We start from the raw sequence: 13,381 nt of genomic DNA on the forward strand, positions 1-13,381 counted from the left end.
GCATCATGAGCTACGTCTGGACGCACGGCACCCCAAGGGTGAGGAGGGTCTTCTTGGAGCGGAGTAGGGATAGTGGAGGGCTGGCGTTACCCAATCTTTCGGGGTATTACTGGGCGGCAAATGTATCGATGGTGCGCAAGTGGATGATGGAAGGGGAGGGGGCAGCTTGGAAACGAATGGAGAGGGCGTCCTGTGGCAACATAAGCCTGGGGGCCCTAGTAACGGCGCCATGGCCGCTCCCTCCCACGAGGTACACCACGAGCCCGGTGGTGGCGGCCACCCTCAAGATCTGGGGGCAGTGGAGGCGACACAGGGGGGAAGTGGGAGGTCTGATGGAGGCACCGTTAAGAGGGAACCATAGATTCATCCCGGGGAACATGGACGGGGGATTTCAGAGCTGGCACAGGGTGGGCATCAGGCAGCTGAAGGATCTGTTTGTAGATGGGAGGTTTGCGAGCCTGAGAGAGCTGGAGGAGAAATTCGGGCTCCCCCCGGGAAACATGTTTAGACATTTGCAGGTGAAGACATTTGCTAGACGCCAGGTGGAAGGGTTTCCCTTGCTCCCCAGTAGGGGGGCGAGTGATAGGGTGCTCTCGGGGGTCTGGGTCGGAGGGGGGAGGATATCGGACATCTACAAAGTAATGCAGGAGGCGGAGGAGGCATCAGTAGAGGAGCTGAAAGCCAAGTGGGAGGGGGAGCTGGGAGAACAGATAGAGGATGGGACATGGGCTGATGCCCTGGAGAGGGTTAATTCTTCCTCCTCGTGTGCGAGGCTTAGCCTCATTCAATTTAAGGTGCTACATAGAGCCCATATGACGGGGACAAGGATGAGTCGGTTCTTTGGGGGTGAGGACAGATGTGTCAGGTGTTCGGGAAGTCCAGCGAACCATGTCCATATGTTTTGGGCATGTCCGGCACTGGAGGAGTTCTGGAAGGGGGTGGCAAGGACGGTGTCGAGGGTGGTGGGATCCAGGGTCAAACCAGGATGGGGACTTGCGATCTTTGGGGTTGGGGTGGAGCCGGGGGTACAGGAGGCGAGAGAGGCCGGAGTACTGGCCTTTGCGTCCCTAGTTGCTCGAAGAAGGATACTATTACAGTGGAAGGACGCGAGGCCTCCAAGCGTGGAAACTTGGATTAATGACATGGCAAGCTTTATTCAGTTGGAAAGGGTTAAATTCGCCCTGAGAGGGTCGGTACAAGGGTTCTTCAGGCGGTGGCAGCCTTTCCTCGACTTTGTGGCTCAGAGATAGGGTACAGAGGTCGCAGCAGCAGCAACCCGGGGGGGGGGGGGGGGTGGCAACAACGGTTGTGGTGGGTTATTTACGGTTGAAATGCGGGCAAATTTGCTCGCAGTTCATGTTTGGTGTTGATTGTTGCTTTATTTGTTTTTGGGGGAGGGGGGAGGAGGGGAGGGACCACGCGCGCGCGAGTTCGGGCGGGGGGGGGATATTTGTTAAGAGGGAATATTTTGTAATATTTTATAGTTAGTTGGGGTAAATATCTTCATGTAAAAAATTCTTTCAATAAAAATTATTTAAAAAAAAAAAATAGATGCTATCATAAGTGATCATTTATGGGGTGGGCCAGAGGCGCAGAGGTTAGCACTGCTGCCTCCCAGCGCCGAGGACCCAGGTTCAATCTGGGTCACTGTCCATGTGGAGTTTGCACATTCTTCCCATGTGTGTGGATCTCACCCCACGACCCAAAGATGTGCAAGGATAGGTAGATTGGTCACGCTAAATTGTCCCTTAATTGGGAAAAAAAATGATTTGGTCCTTTTTAAATTTATTTTTTAAAAATAAGTGATCATTTATTATTGTCTCTGCATGTCCTGTGATAACCCCAAATAATTGTATATTAATTGATTTATATTTATTTGTTCACTGACAGGGCGCTAGTACATTTCCATGGAACTTGTACGTGGCAAATAAATTACATTCCTTTTACTAATCTTACAGATTATCATAGAATTTACAGTGCAGAAGGAGGCCATTCGGCCCATCAAGTCTGCACCGGCTCTTGGAAAGAGTACCCTACCCAAGGTCAACACCTCCACCCCATCCCCATAACCAAGTAACCCCACCCAACACTAAGGGCAATTTTGGACACTAAGGGCAATTTATCATGGCCAATCCACCTAACCTGCACATCTTTGGACTGTGGGAGGAAACCGGAGCGCCCGGAGGAAACCCACGCACACACGGGGAGGATGTGCAGACTCCACACAGACAGTTACCCAAGCCGGAATCGAACCTGGGACCCTGGAGCTGTGAAGCAATTGTGCTATCCACAATGCTACCGTGCTGCCCTCTAATGGGCCATCTAATCCAATTGAATTTCATTGCTTTGCCACAATTCCTGGAAATTTTGTCTCCGTTTGCACTTTGCCTCCATTCTGTTAGGAGCTTTTACTGCATTTGTATAATAATTGTGGCTCAATTTTATTGTATAAGTCTCGCACTATAATTCCAACATGTCTGAGCAGTTTTAACAGGTCTGCTGCAGTTCTTGTAATTTAAAAGAGGCTATTAATGCAATGGAATTTTTTTCAACTATTTAAATTTATTGATCAATAAAATGTAGCAAGCAATGTTTCAGAAATGAAAGTAGCTTATTAAATCTCTATAGCATATGTGCCAATTAGTATACAATACAAAGTCATTTGGTCCATTGTGTCTGCATTGGTGGGGTCAGGGAATAGTCGAGGGGAGGGGAGAGTTGGTCGGGATAGACTGGGGGTCCAGGTTGTTGGAGGTTAGTAAAAACAATAATCTTTATTGTCACAATTAGGTTTCCATTAACACTGCGATGAAGTTACTGTAAAAAGCCCCTAGTTGCCACACTTGGGTGTCTGTTCGGGTGCACAGAGGGAGAATTCAAAATGTCCAATTCACCTAACAAGCACGTCTTTCGGGACTTGTGAGGGGAAACCGGAGCACCCAGAGGAAACCCACGCAGACACGGAGAACAGGCTGACTCCGCACAGACAGTGACCCAAGCCGGGAATCGAACCTGGGACTCTGGCATTGTGAAGCAACAGTGCTACTCACTGTGATACTGGGGATTAGTCTATGGACTACAGGTGGTCAGGAATGTAATTGGGAGCTGGGCATTAGTTGGAGGGAGGATCAGATTATATGGGTGGTGGGTGGAATGTAGTCATGGGTGGGGACTACGGGATTGCTGGTGCTCAGATGGTCGAGGGTTGTAAGTCCTGGAGCAGGTGTTCAGATAGAGGGTTTGTCAGGGGGAGGGGGTTAGTCGGAGAATGGGGGTTAATCAGACGATGTTGGGGATGTGGTGTTAGTCAAAGGGGGTTGGTTAGATGGGCAGGGTTAGTCACTGCTGGAGGTTGGGTGATTAGTGGGTTGGGATAGTCGGGAGGTGGGGGGGTGGTTAGCTGGGGTTGGAGATGTGATCGGGATTGGGCAGGTGGTTTGGTGTAGGGGTTGGGGTGTCAGGAGGGTTGGTGTGGTAGCGTGGCCCCTTTAAGGGAATGACCACGTGATCGGCTGTGGGCCAATCGTGCAAGAGTCCGCAAACCCCAACCAATGGGGAGTTTTCGCAGAGCATTTAGAGCAGGACCTCGGGCTGTGTGGACCAGGGTTATGAAGCATAAATACCTGTTGTATCATGTTCTGTGTCAGTTATTTGACTAAAAGCCTCCAGTGTTTGTCTTGAACTACCACAGTTGGGTGGCGAGAAAAGTCCTTGCCTGGGCATCTCTGGCTGAACCCCTGTGCATCTTCAAGAGTACGATCCTCCGAAGAATAGAAGATCTGGGCCACGATGAAAACAATCCCTTGCACCAAAGCGCCTTGGTCTAAAGTCAAAGTGCAAATAATTAGCACTTATTCTAAATCTGCTTGTGCATTTATTACGTTTTTCTGTTGACAAAAACAGTTTTGATTCATCAGCAGTTTACTCAGTAAGTGTTGATGAAATCACAGAGGGGTACAGATTAGAAGCGAACAACAATATCGGACAGGTGAATTAGCATACTCTGCAGAACGATATCTTTCTACACCATTCACTTTCGTTTCCTCACACAGGAAGATCTATTCTCTCTCTTTCCTATCTACACTATCTGCATTTCAGAATGATTAACGATGACATGGTTTATCCTGCCCTGACAGAAAGAATGCTGCATGTTGGCAGCAACACAGGAAAAGTGAATTAAAAAAGATAGGTGTTGAGGCAACATGTTACTGTGAAAAAAATTGGATAAGTATATAATTTAAGAACAGGAAGCATTTTGTTTATTTATTAGTTTGCAGGATGTGGGTGCCACTGGCTAGGTATTTGTTCTGCATCCCTCATTCTGTTCAAATGGTGATGGTGAGTCACTTTGTTGAACGTCTGAGTGATGTAGGTATATTCACACTGATGCCCAGGACTTTAACCCAGTGACAGTGATGGAATGGCAATATAGTTCCAAGTCAGGATGAAGTGTAGCTTGAAGAGGAAATTGCAGGTGATAGTGTTTCCATTTATCTGCTGCCCTCGGCTTTCCAGGTGGCTGAGGTTGCAGGTTTCTTGCTGAGGTTACAGCTTCTTCCGCACAGCTGCCAGACTCCTCAACGACTCTCCCTTGGACTTATCTGTTCCCTGTAAGAACACTATTCACGACACCCTATGCTGCTCTTGTTTGGCCCTTGTTTCGCACTGTAACAAACCACTTTGTTGATATGCCATTGTCAATGTACTCTGTCAATTATTCTTTTGTCTACTCTGTACGTACTGCGCATCATGGCTAATTCACCCCTTTAGCCGCAGAAAAATACTCTTCACTGTACTTCGGTACATGTGACAATAAATATCAATCAATCAATCAGGTTTGGAAGGTGCCATCTAAGGAACCTTGGTGAGTTGAGCAGTGCATCTTTTATATGGCACACACTTCTGTCATTGTATATATGTGGCGGAGCGAATGAATATTTAAGGTGATAGGTTGTCAATTAAACAGGCTGCTTTATCGTGGATGGTGTCAAAATCTTTGGATGTTTGAGCTGCAATTATCCAGGCAAGTGGAACGTATTCCATCGCATTCCTGACTTGTAGATGGTGGTCAGGTTTGGGGAATTAAGAGGTGCTTGTTGCAGGATTCCTAGCCTCTGACCTGCTCTTGTAGCTCCAGTATTTATATCATAGAATTTACAGTGCAGAAGGAGGCCATTCGGCCCATCGAATCTGCACCGGCTCTTGGAAAGAGCACCCTACCCAAGGTCAACACATCCACTCTATCCCCATAACCCAGTAACCCCACCCAACACTAAGGGCAATTTTGGACACTAAGGACAATTTATCTTGGCCAATCCACCTAACCTGCACATCTTTGGACTGTGGGAGGAAACCGGAGCACCCGGAGGAAACCCACGCACACACGGGGAGGATGTGCAGACTCCGCACAGACAGTGGCCCAAGCCAGAATCAAACCTGGGACCCTGGAGCTGTGAAGCAATTGTGCTATCCACAATGCTACCGTGCTGCCCGTTATATGGTAAATATAACAATAAACATGGGTGTAAATGATTCAGGACATGATGCAATAATTTGTCTGCTTTTCTTTTGGGACCATAGAAATGTAATTTCAGAAATGCAAATGTTTAATAATATAGATTGTATTTTGATAAACACGTGGATAGGATGGGTATAGAGGGATGTGGCACAAGGAAGTGCTGAGGGTTTTGGCCAATGTTAGTATCATGACCGGTAGAGCTGAAGGGCTGTATTGTTCTTTGTACATTGTTCTTTGTCTGTAATGTGAGTCTCCTATCATGAAATTTTACTGTATTATCTTTTGAGTATGAGGGAGAATTTTCAGTTTTTTTCTTTTGTTAACCTTAGGTTGGTTATGTGTCTCCCACATGGATGGAAGAAACCAAATGTGTGATAATGATTTATTGATGGCTCAAACAGTTTTTTTACTTGATATGTTTTAAAATTCTGATGTAGATAATATAAGAGCGGTTGTCGATCATAAATGCCAAGTGTGTAACCATTTTAAATTAAACAGACTGTTTACAGCAACCGAGCTCTGGGCTGCATTTACCTTCATGCAACATTCGATCAGCAAAATGCCTGTCACAGTAATGAAAGACCTCAATGTCAAAAATTGTCATAAGTTCCAAATAATTTTTCTTTATCTCTTCAGAAATGGAAGGTTTTTTGTGCCAATTTTTCTTTCCTTCACTTCTCATTTATCATTCAGAGATTGAGCCTTGCTGGGGTGTGATTCCATGGACGGTCTCTGGCACCTTATCTAAGTGTCCATTATTCTCGGCTCAATCTGCGAGTGTCAGAGGAATATACAGATGTGGAAGACCACACCCTATATCCATACACGTGAACATTACCTAAGAGAAGATCATTGTCAGACTGTATATGAAAAGAATAGTGGACTAATTGGACTCGTAGGCAAAGCTATGGCAGTTTTAAGAACTGAGGAAAATCAAAACTAGCAATGATAGGGCAGCACAGTGGTTAGCACTGCTGCCTCATGGCACTGAGGTCCCAGGTTCGATCTCGGCTCTGGGTCACTGTCATAGAACAGTACAGCACAGAACAGGCCCTTCAGCCCTCAATGTTGTGCCGAGCCTTGTCTGAAACCAAGATCAAGCTATCCCACTCTCTGTCATTCTGCTATGTTCCATGTGCCTATCCAATAACCGCTTGAAAGTTCCTGAAGTGTCTGACTCCACTATCACAGCAGGCAGTCCATTCCACACTCTAACCACTCTCTGAGTAAAGAACCTACCTTGGACATCCCTCCTATATCTCCCACCCTGAACCTTATAGTTATGTCCCCTTGTAACAGCTACATCCACCCGAGACCATGTGGAATTTGCACATTCTCCCCGTGTTTGCGTGGGTTTCGCTCCCACAACCCAAAGATGTGCAGGTTAGGTGGATTGGCCACGCTAAATTGCCCCTTAATTGGAAAAAATGAATTGGGTACTCTAAATTATAAAAAAAAGACTAACAATGAAATTAGGATAAAATAGAGAAAAGAAATGGGATCAAAGGGGAACTGGTGAATACAGCTGTCTGAAAGTGTGTAACAAGGCAGTAGGAAAACAATGTTCACCTCAGTGACCAGGGAAAACAATGGTATACAGAAGAGGTGACTTCAAAGTGGAGAGATAAGGGAGTAATTTACATCTATATGCTAAAAGCCTGGCCCACTTGTGAGTAAGGGATAAAGCTCTATGGCAGCGATTCTCCGACCCCCACGCCGGGTGGGAGAATCGAGGGAGTGCCGGGCGATTCACGCCACGCCGCCCTGGCACCTGCATGCGATTCTCCCACCCCCCCACAAAAACAGCGTGTCGCATTTTGCGAAGAATAGGGGGAGAGGAGCGGCCTCCGACGCCGGAGTGAAACACTCCCGTTTTCACTCCGGTGTCGGCACTTTGTCTCCCTTTGGGAGAATCGCGCCCTATATATCCAGAGCAAGGTAATTGGAGAAGAGGGTAGAGATGCAGCATCCATCATAGCCACTCAGCTGTAGAAAGCAGGCAGTCCCAAAAATAAGTTGTTGCTAAAAGGCTGCTGCTTAAAATCAAACAGGGAAGAATTTCTACACAGAACTGAAGACGGCTTCCCTTAACCTCAGGAAAGAAATATTGATCTTTGAATGGAAACTGCAAATTCAGCAAAAAACAGGGTTTAGAAGGTCAAATTATGAGGCTAGGTTGCAGTTATTTTGTATTTCCTTTAGTTTCGAAGAGAGGTTATCTAAATCAAAACTATGAAATTATAAGGGGACTTGATAGGATAGCTACTGATAAGCTACCTCCTTTGGTGCAGGAACCCAGAAAAAGGGAGTATTTTAAAGTTAGAATTAGCCCATTTAGAAGTGAAATCAGGAATACTTCACACACAGTGAATGCAATTGAAATATTCAACATCGAAAGCTATTAAGTAATGATGTCAAGGAATCAACGGTCAATAGAGTTGTGATTTAGATCTAACAATTTTGAGGGGCTGAATGGCTCTTATTTTTCCATGACAATTGAGTAACATTTAGTGAAAAGCAAATTGGTTTGGATGCCGAGTGACTACTAGATCAGATCTGCTGTCAGCACCCAGAGTGGATTTAAGTGAAAATGAAAATCGCTTATTGTCACGAGTAGGCTTCAATGAAGTTACTGTGAAAAGCCCCTAGTCGCCACATTCCGGCGCCTGTCCGGGGAGGCTGGTACGGGAATCGAACCGTGCTGCTGGCCTGCTTGGTCTGCTTTATAAGCCAGCGATTTAGCCTTGTGAGCTAAACCAGCCCCAAGTGTGTTGACGTTCACTGGCTGAAACCGAACCGTGACCCATGGGTCCTTATAGTTTTGCTGGAACCTTTTTGAAGTAAAGGAAAGGGAAGGAGGGAGGGGGATGGGATGTTGGGAGACTCCATTTTGAGATATTTTCTCTTCTAATTTGAACCAAACCTGTTCCAAATAAATCACTCTAAAACTAGCTACCAAATAGTGAACAAAATGAGCCTAACTTACCCTGAAAGTTCCCTTGCCAGAGCAAAACAGTTTGCCTCTTGGTTCCTTAATGTGGCACACTTGAAATCAATAACTCACTAATAAAAATTTAATGCGAGGTTGTTTCAGCTGGTCACAATCCAGCTGAGTGGTCAGACAGCAAATTAATATGTAATTCCCCCCACCCCCACCCCCAACCCCACCCAAAAAAACAGCCTTGCCTGGGTGAATTGGCACTCTATTGGGATAAAGCTGTTATCGTCTTTAGGCTCCCTCAGAAAATAGACACTTGTCTGGGTGAGACCAAATGCTACTCGAATGTTCTATGGTGGGATTTGACTGAATCTGGCCCTGCTCTAAATCTTAGCACACTTTCTTCCAATGGTTATCGGAGAATAATCTGGTCAGGCACACGGGGGCCATTTGGAATACCTGCACAATTACCCTGATTGAAACCATGCGTCTCAGAGTAGGGGGCTGAGCCAGGTTTTATACAAGAGTGATTGATGGTTTCCGAGCATCTAACCGCTGACTTACTCTCCGCTTCCTCAATAGATAACGGAGCTAAATAATTAACTATTGTACAGAAATGAGATTCTGAAACCAGGCAGCCAGATATGTGAGAGGGCTGTTCAAAGCGAGGAGTGCCTTCTGACGTGCACGGCACATTACTTCCGCTTGCTGCTTCTCGATAAGATAATGAACAGCCAGGCTAAACTGTTACTGACTTAGAGGCTGTGATTCAAGTTCCCACAGAGGCTGCACTCGGGGCTTGACTTCTGCTCTTTTACATAAAACCAAAGGATTTGGAGAAAAGCCGAAAAAAATGAAGCCCCGGATGGTTAAGTGTTCAGCGTCACTTACTTCGATGTTTCTCTAAATTAAACTTCTGGATTGTTTTTTGAAAGTAAGTGAAATACTTCTATTTTTATTTCTACAAATGTAACATTGCACTAACACCGAGAGGTAATGATGTGCTGGGAAGTTAGTCTTAGTTTTTTTTTAAAACTTCTTTTTAAAGGACTTAAATTGGGATGAAATAAGCACTTTAAAGTTACAACGTCTCAATCCCAATTCAGCGAATGTCGACATTGATAAATGCCAGAACTGGTGAACATTGAACTGCGGTGGTTTTAGTTCTGTGGTGAATCATGAAACGATGGTGTGGGTTGTGAAATACAACGTGTGTGTGGTTTTTACTCCAAATGTAGTTTCTGAGCACGCGTGTCCCCAATAGCTCCAATGTCTGATATTCACTTGCACATTTCAGTGATTCTAACCTTTCTTCAATGCTGAAGAGGACTCGGTGGACATAGGTTCCAGAACAAGTTTGAACTATTGTCAATACAGGACCACACCATCTCCCGTTGCACAGGGGCCTCCAGATCAAATGCTGCTTTTTTTTTAGATAATGCGAATTCGAGGTTCAGGGAGTGGATCAGAGTTCACTGGTTTTATTCCATCTTCATTATTAAAGTCGGGTGTTTGTTTTATATTTTAAATATTCCTTCCAGTTAAAAAACAATTGTACCAAGTTCAGTAATTATTTTAATATGTTGATTAATATACTAGTATGTTCATCCACATTCTCACAATGACCAATCAAATTATTCTCTGATCCATCTTCCGCCAAGGAGCAGTCTCTACTTCCCTAGTTCATCTACCTTTGTCGATCTCCTTCCTGTATTCACTCCTCTTCCCGTATTCACTCCTCTTCCCTTTCTCCTGGCACCTCTCTCACTCCTTTGCGATTGTTTGTTTTAATAATCTTTATTGTCACAAGTATATCAACACTGCAGTGAAGTTACTGTGAAAATCCCTTAGTTGCCACATTCCAGCGCCTGCTCGGGTACATTTTGAGGGGGAATTCAGAATGTCCAATTCACCGAACAAGCTGGTCTTTCGGGAATTGTGGGAGGAAACCGAACACCCAGAGGAAAACCAGGCAGACATGGGAGAACGTGCAGACTCCGCATAGGCAGTGAATTGAACTTGGAACTCTGAAGCAACAGTACTAACCACCGTGCCACCTAGTACATATTGTCTGTGCAGGCTCAAAGGGCTTTTCGGTGCTGTACGGCTCTGATTTACTGGATGTAAGATCTCGCCGCCAAAGGAAAGGTGAGCAGATGGATTTGAATCCAGGGGTTCTTGGGACCTGGCGTTCTCTCTCTCTCTCTCTCTCTCTCTGAGTCTGCCTGTTGTCAGGAAACAAAAATACATGAAGACTAGCCACAGACTGTAGAATAATATGGTTAAAGAGGTGGCAGCAAATTGTTTCCTGACTGAGGGTTTCAAGAACAAGGAAATATAGATTTCAAGTTTAAATGTAATGGAGATCAAGAAATTTATTTTAATTGTAGGAGGATGTTACATTTTTTAATGGTGCTACAGAAACTGAAATAATGCTAACAGTGGGTATTGATGCTGAAACAATGCCATCATTTGGCGGTGTGGGATGGCAATTGAAGCTTAAAGAGATGGAGGCATATGGGGAAATATGTTGAACTATTTGCTAACATGGGAGGATACATATCCACGGACTGATTGGTTAGTTGATTTCTGTATCATAACTTCCAAGTGGCTCTGAAGCGTAAAGGTGATGTTTTGCCACAGGGTGATATGTATGAGAGCATTGCACAATCCACTGCTACTGGCTAGATTAGGCTAGAGGGCAGCACGGTAGCATTGTGGATAGTGCAATCGCTTCACAGCTCCAGGGTCCCAGGTTCGATTCCGGCTTGGGCCACTGTCTGTGCGGAGTCTGCACACCCTCCCCGTGTGTGCGTGGGTTTCCTCCGGGTGCTCCGGTTTCCTCCCACAGTCCAAAGATGTGCAAGTTAGGTGGATTGGACATGATAAATTGCCCTTAGTGTCCAAAATTGCCCTTAGTGTTGGGTGGGGTTACTGGGTTATGGGGATAGGGTGGAGGTGTTAACCTTGGGTAGGGTGCTCTTTCCAGGAGCCGGTCGGTGCAGACTCGATGGGCCGAATGGCCTCCTTCCGCACTATAAATTCTATGAAGATGAAGAAGTGTGAGCTGAATGCATAACCCTTTACATCGCTATGACTCCTCCTAGTGCTTGCACACAGTGACACATGGCCCAAGGTGGATCTCTGAGAAATTTGGTTCTTAATGTACGTTAATAATCTTTACTTGTGTCAAGTATGCTTACATTAACACTGCAATGAAGTTACTGTGAAAACCCCTAGTCGCCACGCCTGTTCGGGTATAAAAAGCAAAGGAACATGCCCTTTGTACTGGTCATGATACTAACCTTGGCCAAAACTCTCAGCACTTCCTTGTGCTGTATCCCTCTATTTTTATCCTATCCATGTATTTGTCACAATGCTTTTTGAACGTCGTTAATTAATCTGCTTCCACAACCTGGCAATGCATTCCAGGCACTCGCCACCCTCTGTGTAAAAGAAGAGTAACCTTGTGGTGTCACAGTTGTCACCCCCACTTCTATCAACGCAGAGACACATACCTCAGTGGATGACGTTAGTGGACAGGTTTCTGGGGCACATTCTGGTGAGTTGCTGATGCACATCAGCTGGAGGCAGGAACGTCTGGGGTCAGCAGGCAGAGGGCTGCTGGACCCCAGTCCGACAACGGAGTGCAAGATCAGTGGGTGGAGCAGGATGGCATGCAAGGCATATGCCACCTGCAAGGTGGCCCCAGGGCCTCCAGAGAATGCATGCCAGGTGACAGGCCACTAGGGGGAGGTAACTAAGGCCAGATGGGCTCATACTGTACACCATTAAAACACTGTGCACAGTGCAGCACCAGAGCAGTCGAGGCATCTGAGACGCATTTTCAACAGTCTGATGCACCGCTCGGTGACAACCCGGGTAGCCACTTGGGCCTCGTTATATCAGGTTTCGGCATCAGTTTCCAGCCTCTGAACTAGCAACATCAGCCAGGACCTCCAGCTGGTACCCCTTATCCTCCAAGAGTCAACCGGTCATCCTAGGGTGTCCCTTGAAGACACCAGGATCTCCAACTGCCCCAGGATGTAGCAGTCTTTCGGGCTCCCTGGGAAGCGTGCACGCACAGGTGCACGGTCTTGAGGTAGTGGTGGACATTCAGGGAGTGGAACCCCTTCCTGTTAATGAAGAGCACTTCAGTTCACACAAGGTGAAGAGTGCCACCTATTACCCCTCTGGGCCTGGGGCATCCTGGTGGTGACGGAGAATCCTTCCCAGGCACCTTCATGGGCTTGGTTCAGGTCACAGTTTATTTGATCGGCTGCCTGGACAACCATGACTTCATGGATGCACTTTGTGGGCTGTAGGTTGAGATATGCTGCACAGATCCTCGGGTCCGCAAGGGCATGGCTCAGGTGCTGCACTGTCCTGTTGAGGCGGAGCCTCCTGCGGCACATGCTGTCCCAACATCATCTTGAATGACTAAAGATGCCTGTACACCTTGGGCAGTCGCTAGCCTCTCCCTCTGGGTTCCTCACTGGCCTGATGGTTGGCAGGGCCTCAAGAGTAGGGCTGGCCCCTGCCTATGGGCTGCTGCCTCGAGCCTCCGTCAACTCTGCTGCTGCCGCCTTCTCCGCCTGGACTGCCACAAGGGCAGCTGTTGTAGGGTCCACAATACCATCCATAATGTGATATCTATTCTGTTCTGGGGATGTTTGGTGGGATGACTGGTAGCATCTGTAGTTGCCCCTGATATCGGTATACACAATCTGGGGGCGGGTGGTCTGTTGGACCTGCAGCTGCTGAGGTCCACCCCCTCCAGCCCAGGGGAAACTCCCCATTGATGGCTTCCATTCTCTTCTCTTTCTCTACCACCCCTCCCCCACCACCCAAACTGGGTCAGCAGCTCCAGTGCATCCATGTTGATTGCTTGATTTCAAAGATGGCTACTTGTCTCCTTTGATCCC

At 46.5% G+C, this 13,381-nt stretch overlaps 1 protein-coding gene across 2 annotated transcripts in view; it reads left to right on the plus strand.

Annotated features, from left to right (window-relative positions):
• The first annotated feature begins 8,695 nt into the window (after positions 1–8,695).
• b3gnt7 (UDP-GlcNAc:betaGal beta-1,3-N-acetylglucosaminyltransferase 7) overlaps positions 8,696–13,381 on the plus strand; it is a 28,741-nt gene continuing 24,055 nt past the window's right edge. For both annotated transcript variants that reach the window (XM_038817491.1, XM_038817492.1), the window contains exon 1: positions 8,696–9,390. The gene's annotated coding sequence lies outside the window, so the exon portion shown is untranslated. The remainder of the gene's footprint in view (positions 9,391–13,381) is intronic.

Source organism: Scyliorhinus canicula, chromosome 13 (genome assembly GCF_902713615.1).
Source record: "Scyliorhinus canicula chromosome 13, sScyCan1.1, whole genome shotgun sequence".
NCBI classification, from domain to species: domain Eukaryota; kingdom Metazoa; phylum Chordata; class Chondrichthyes; order Carcharhiniformes; family Scyliorhinidae; genus Scyliorhinus; species Scyliorhinus canicula.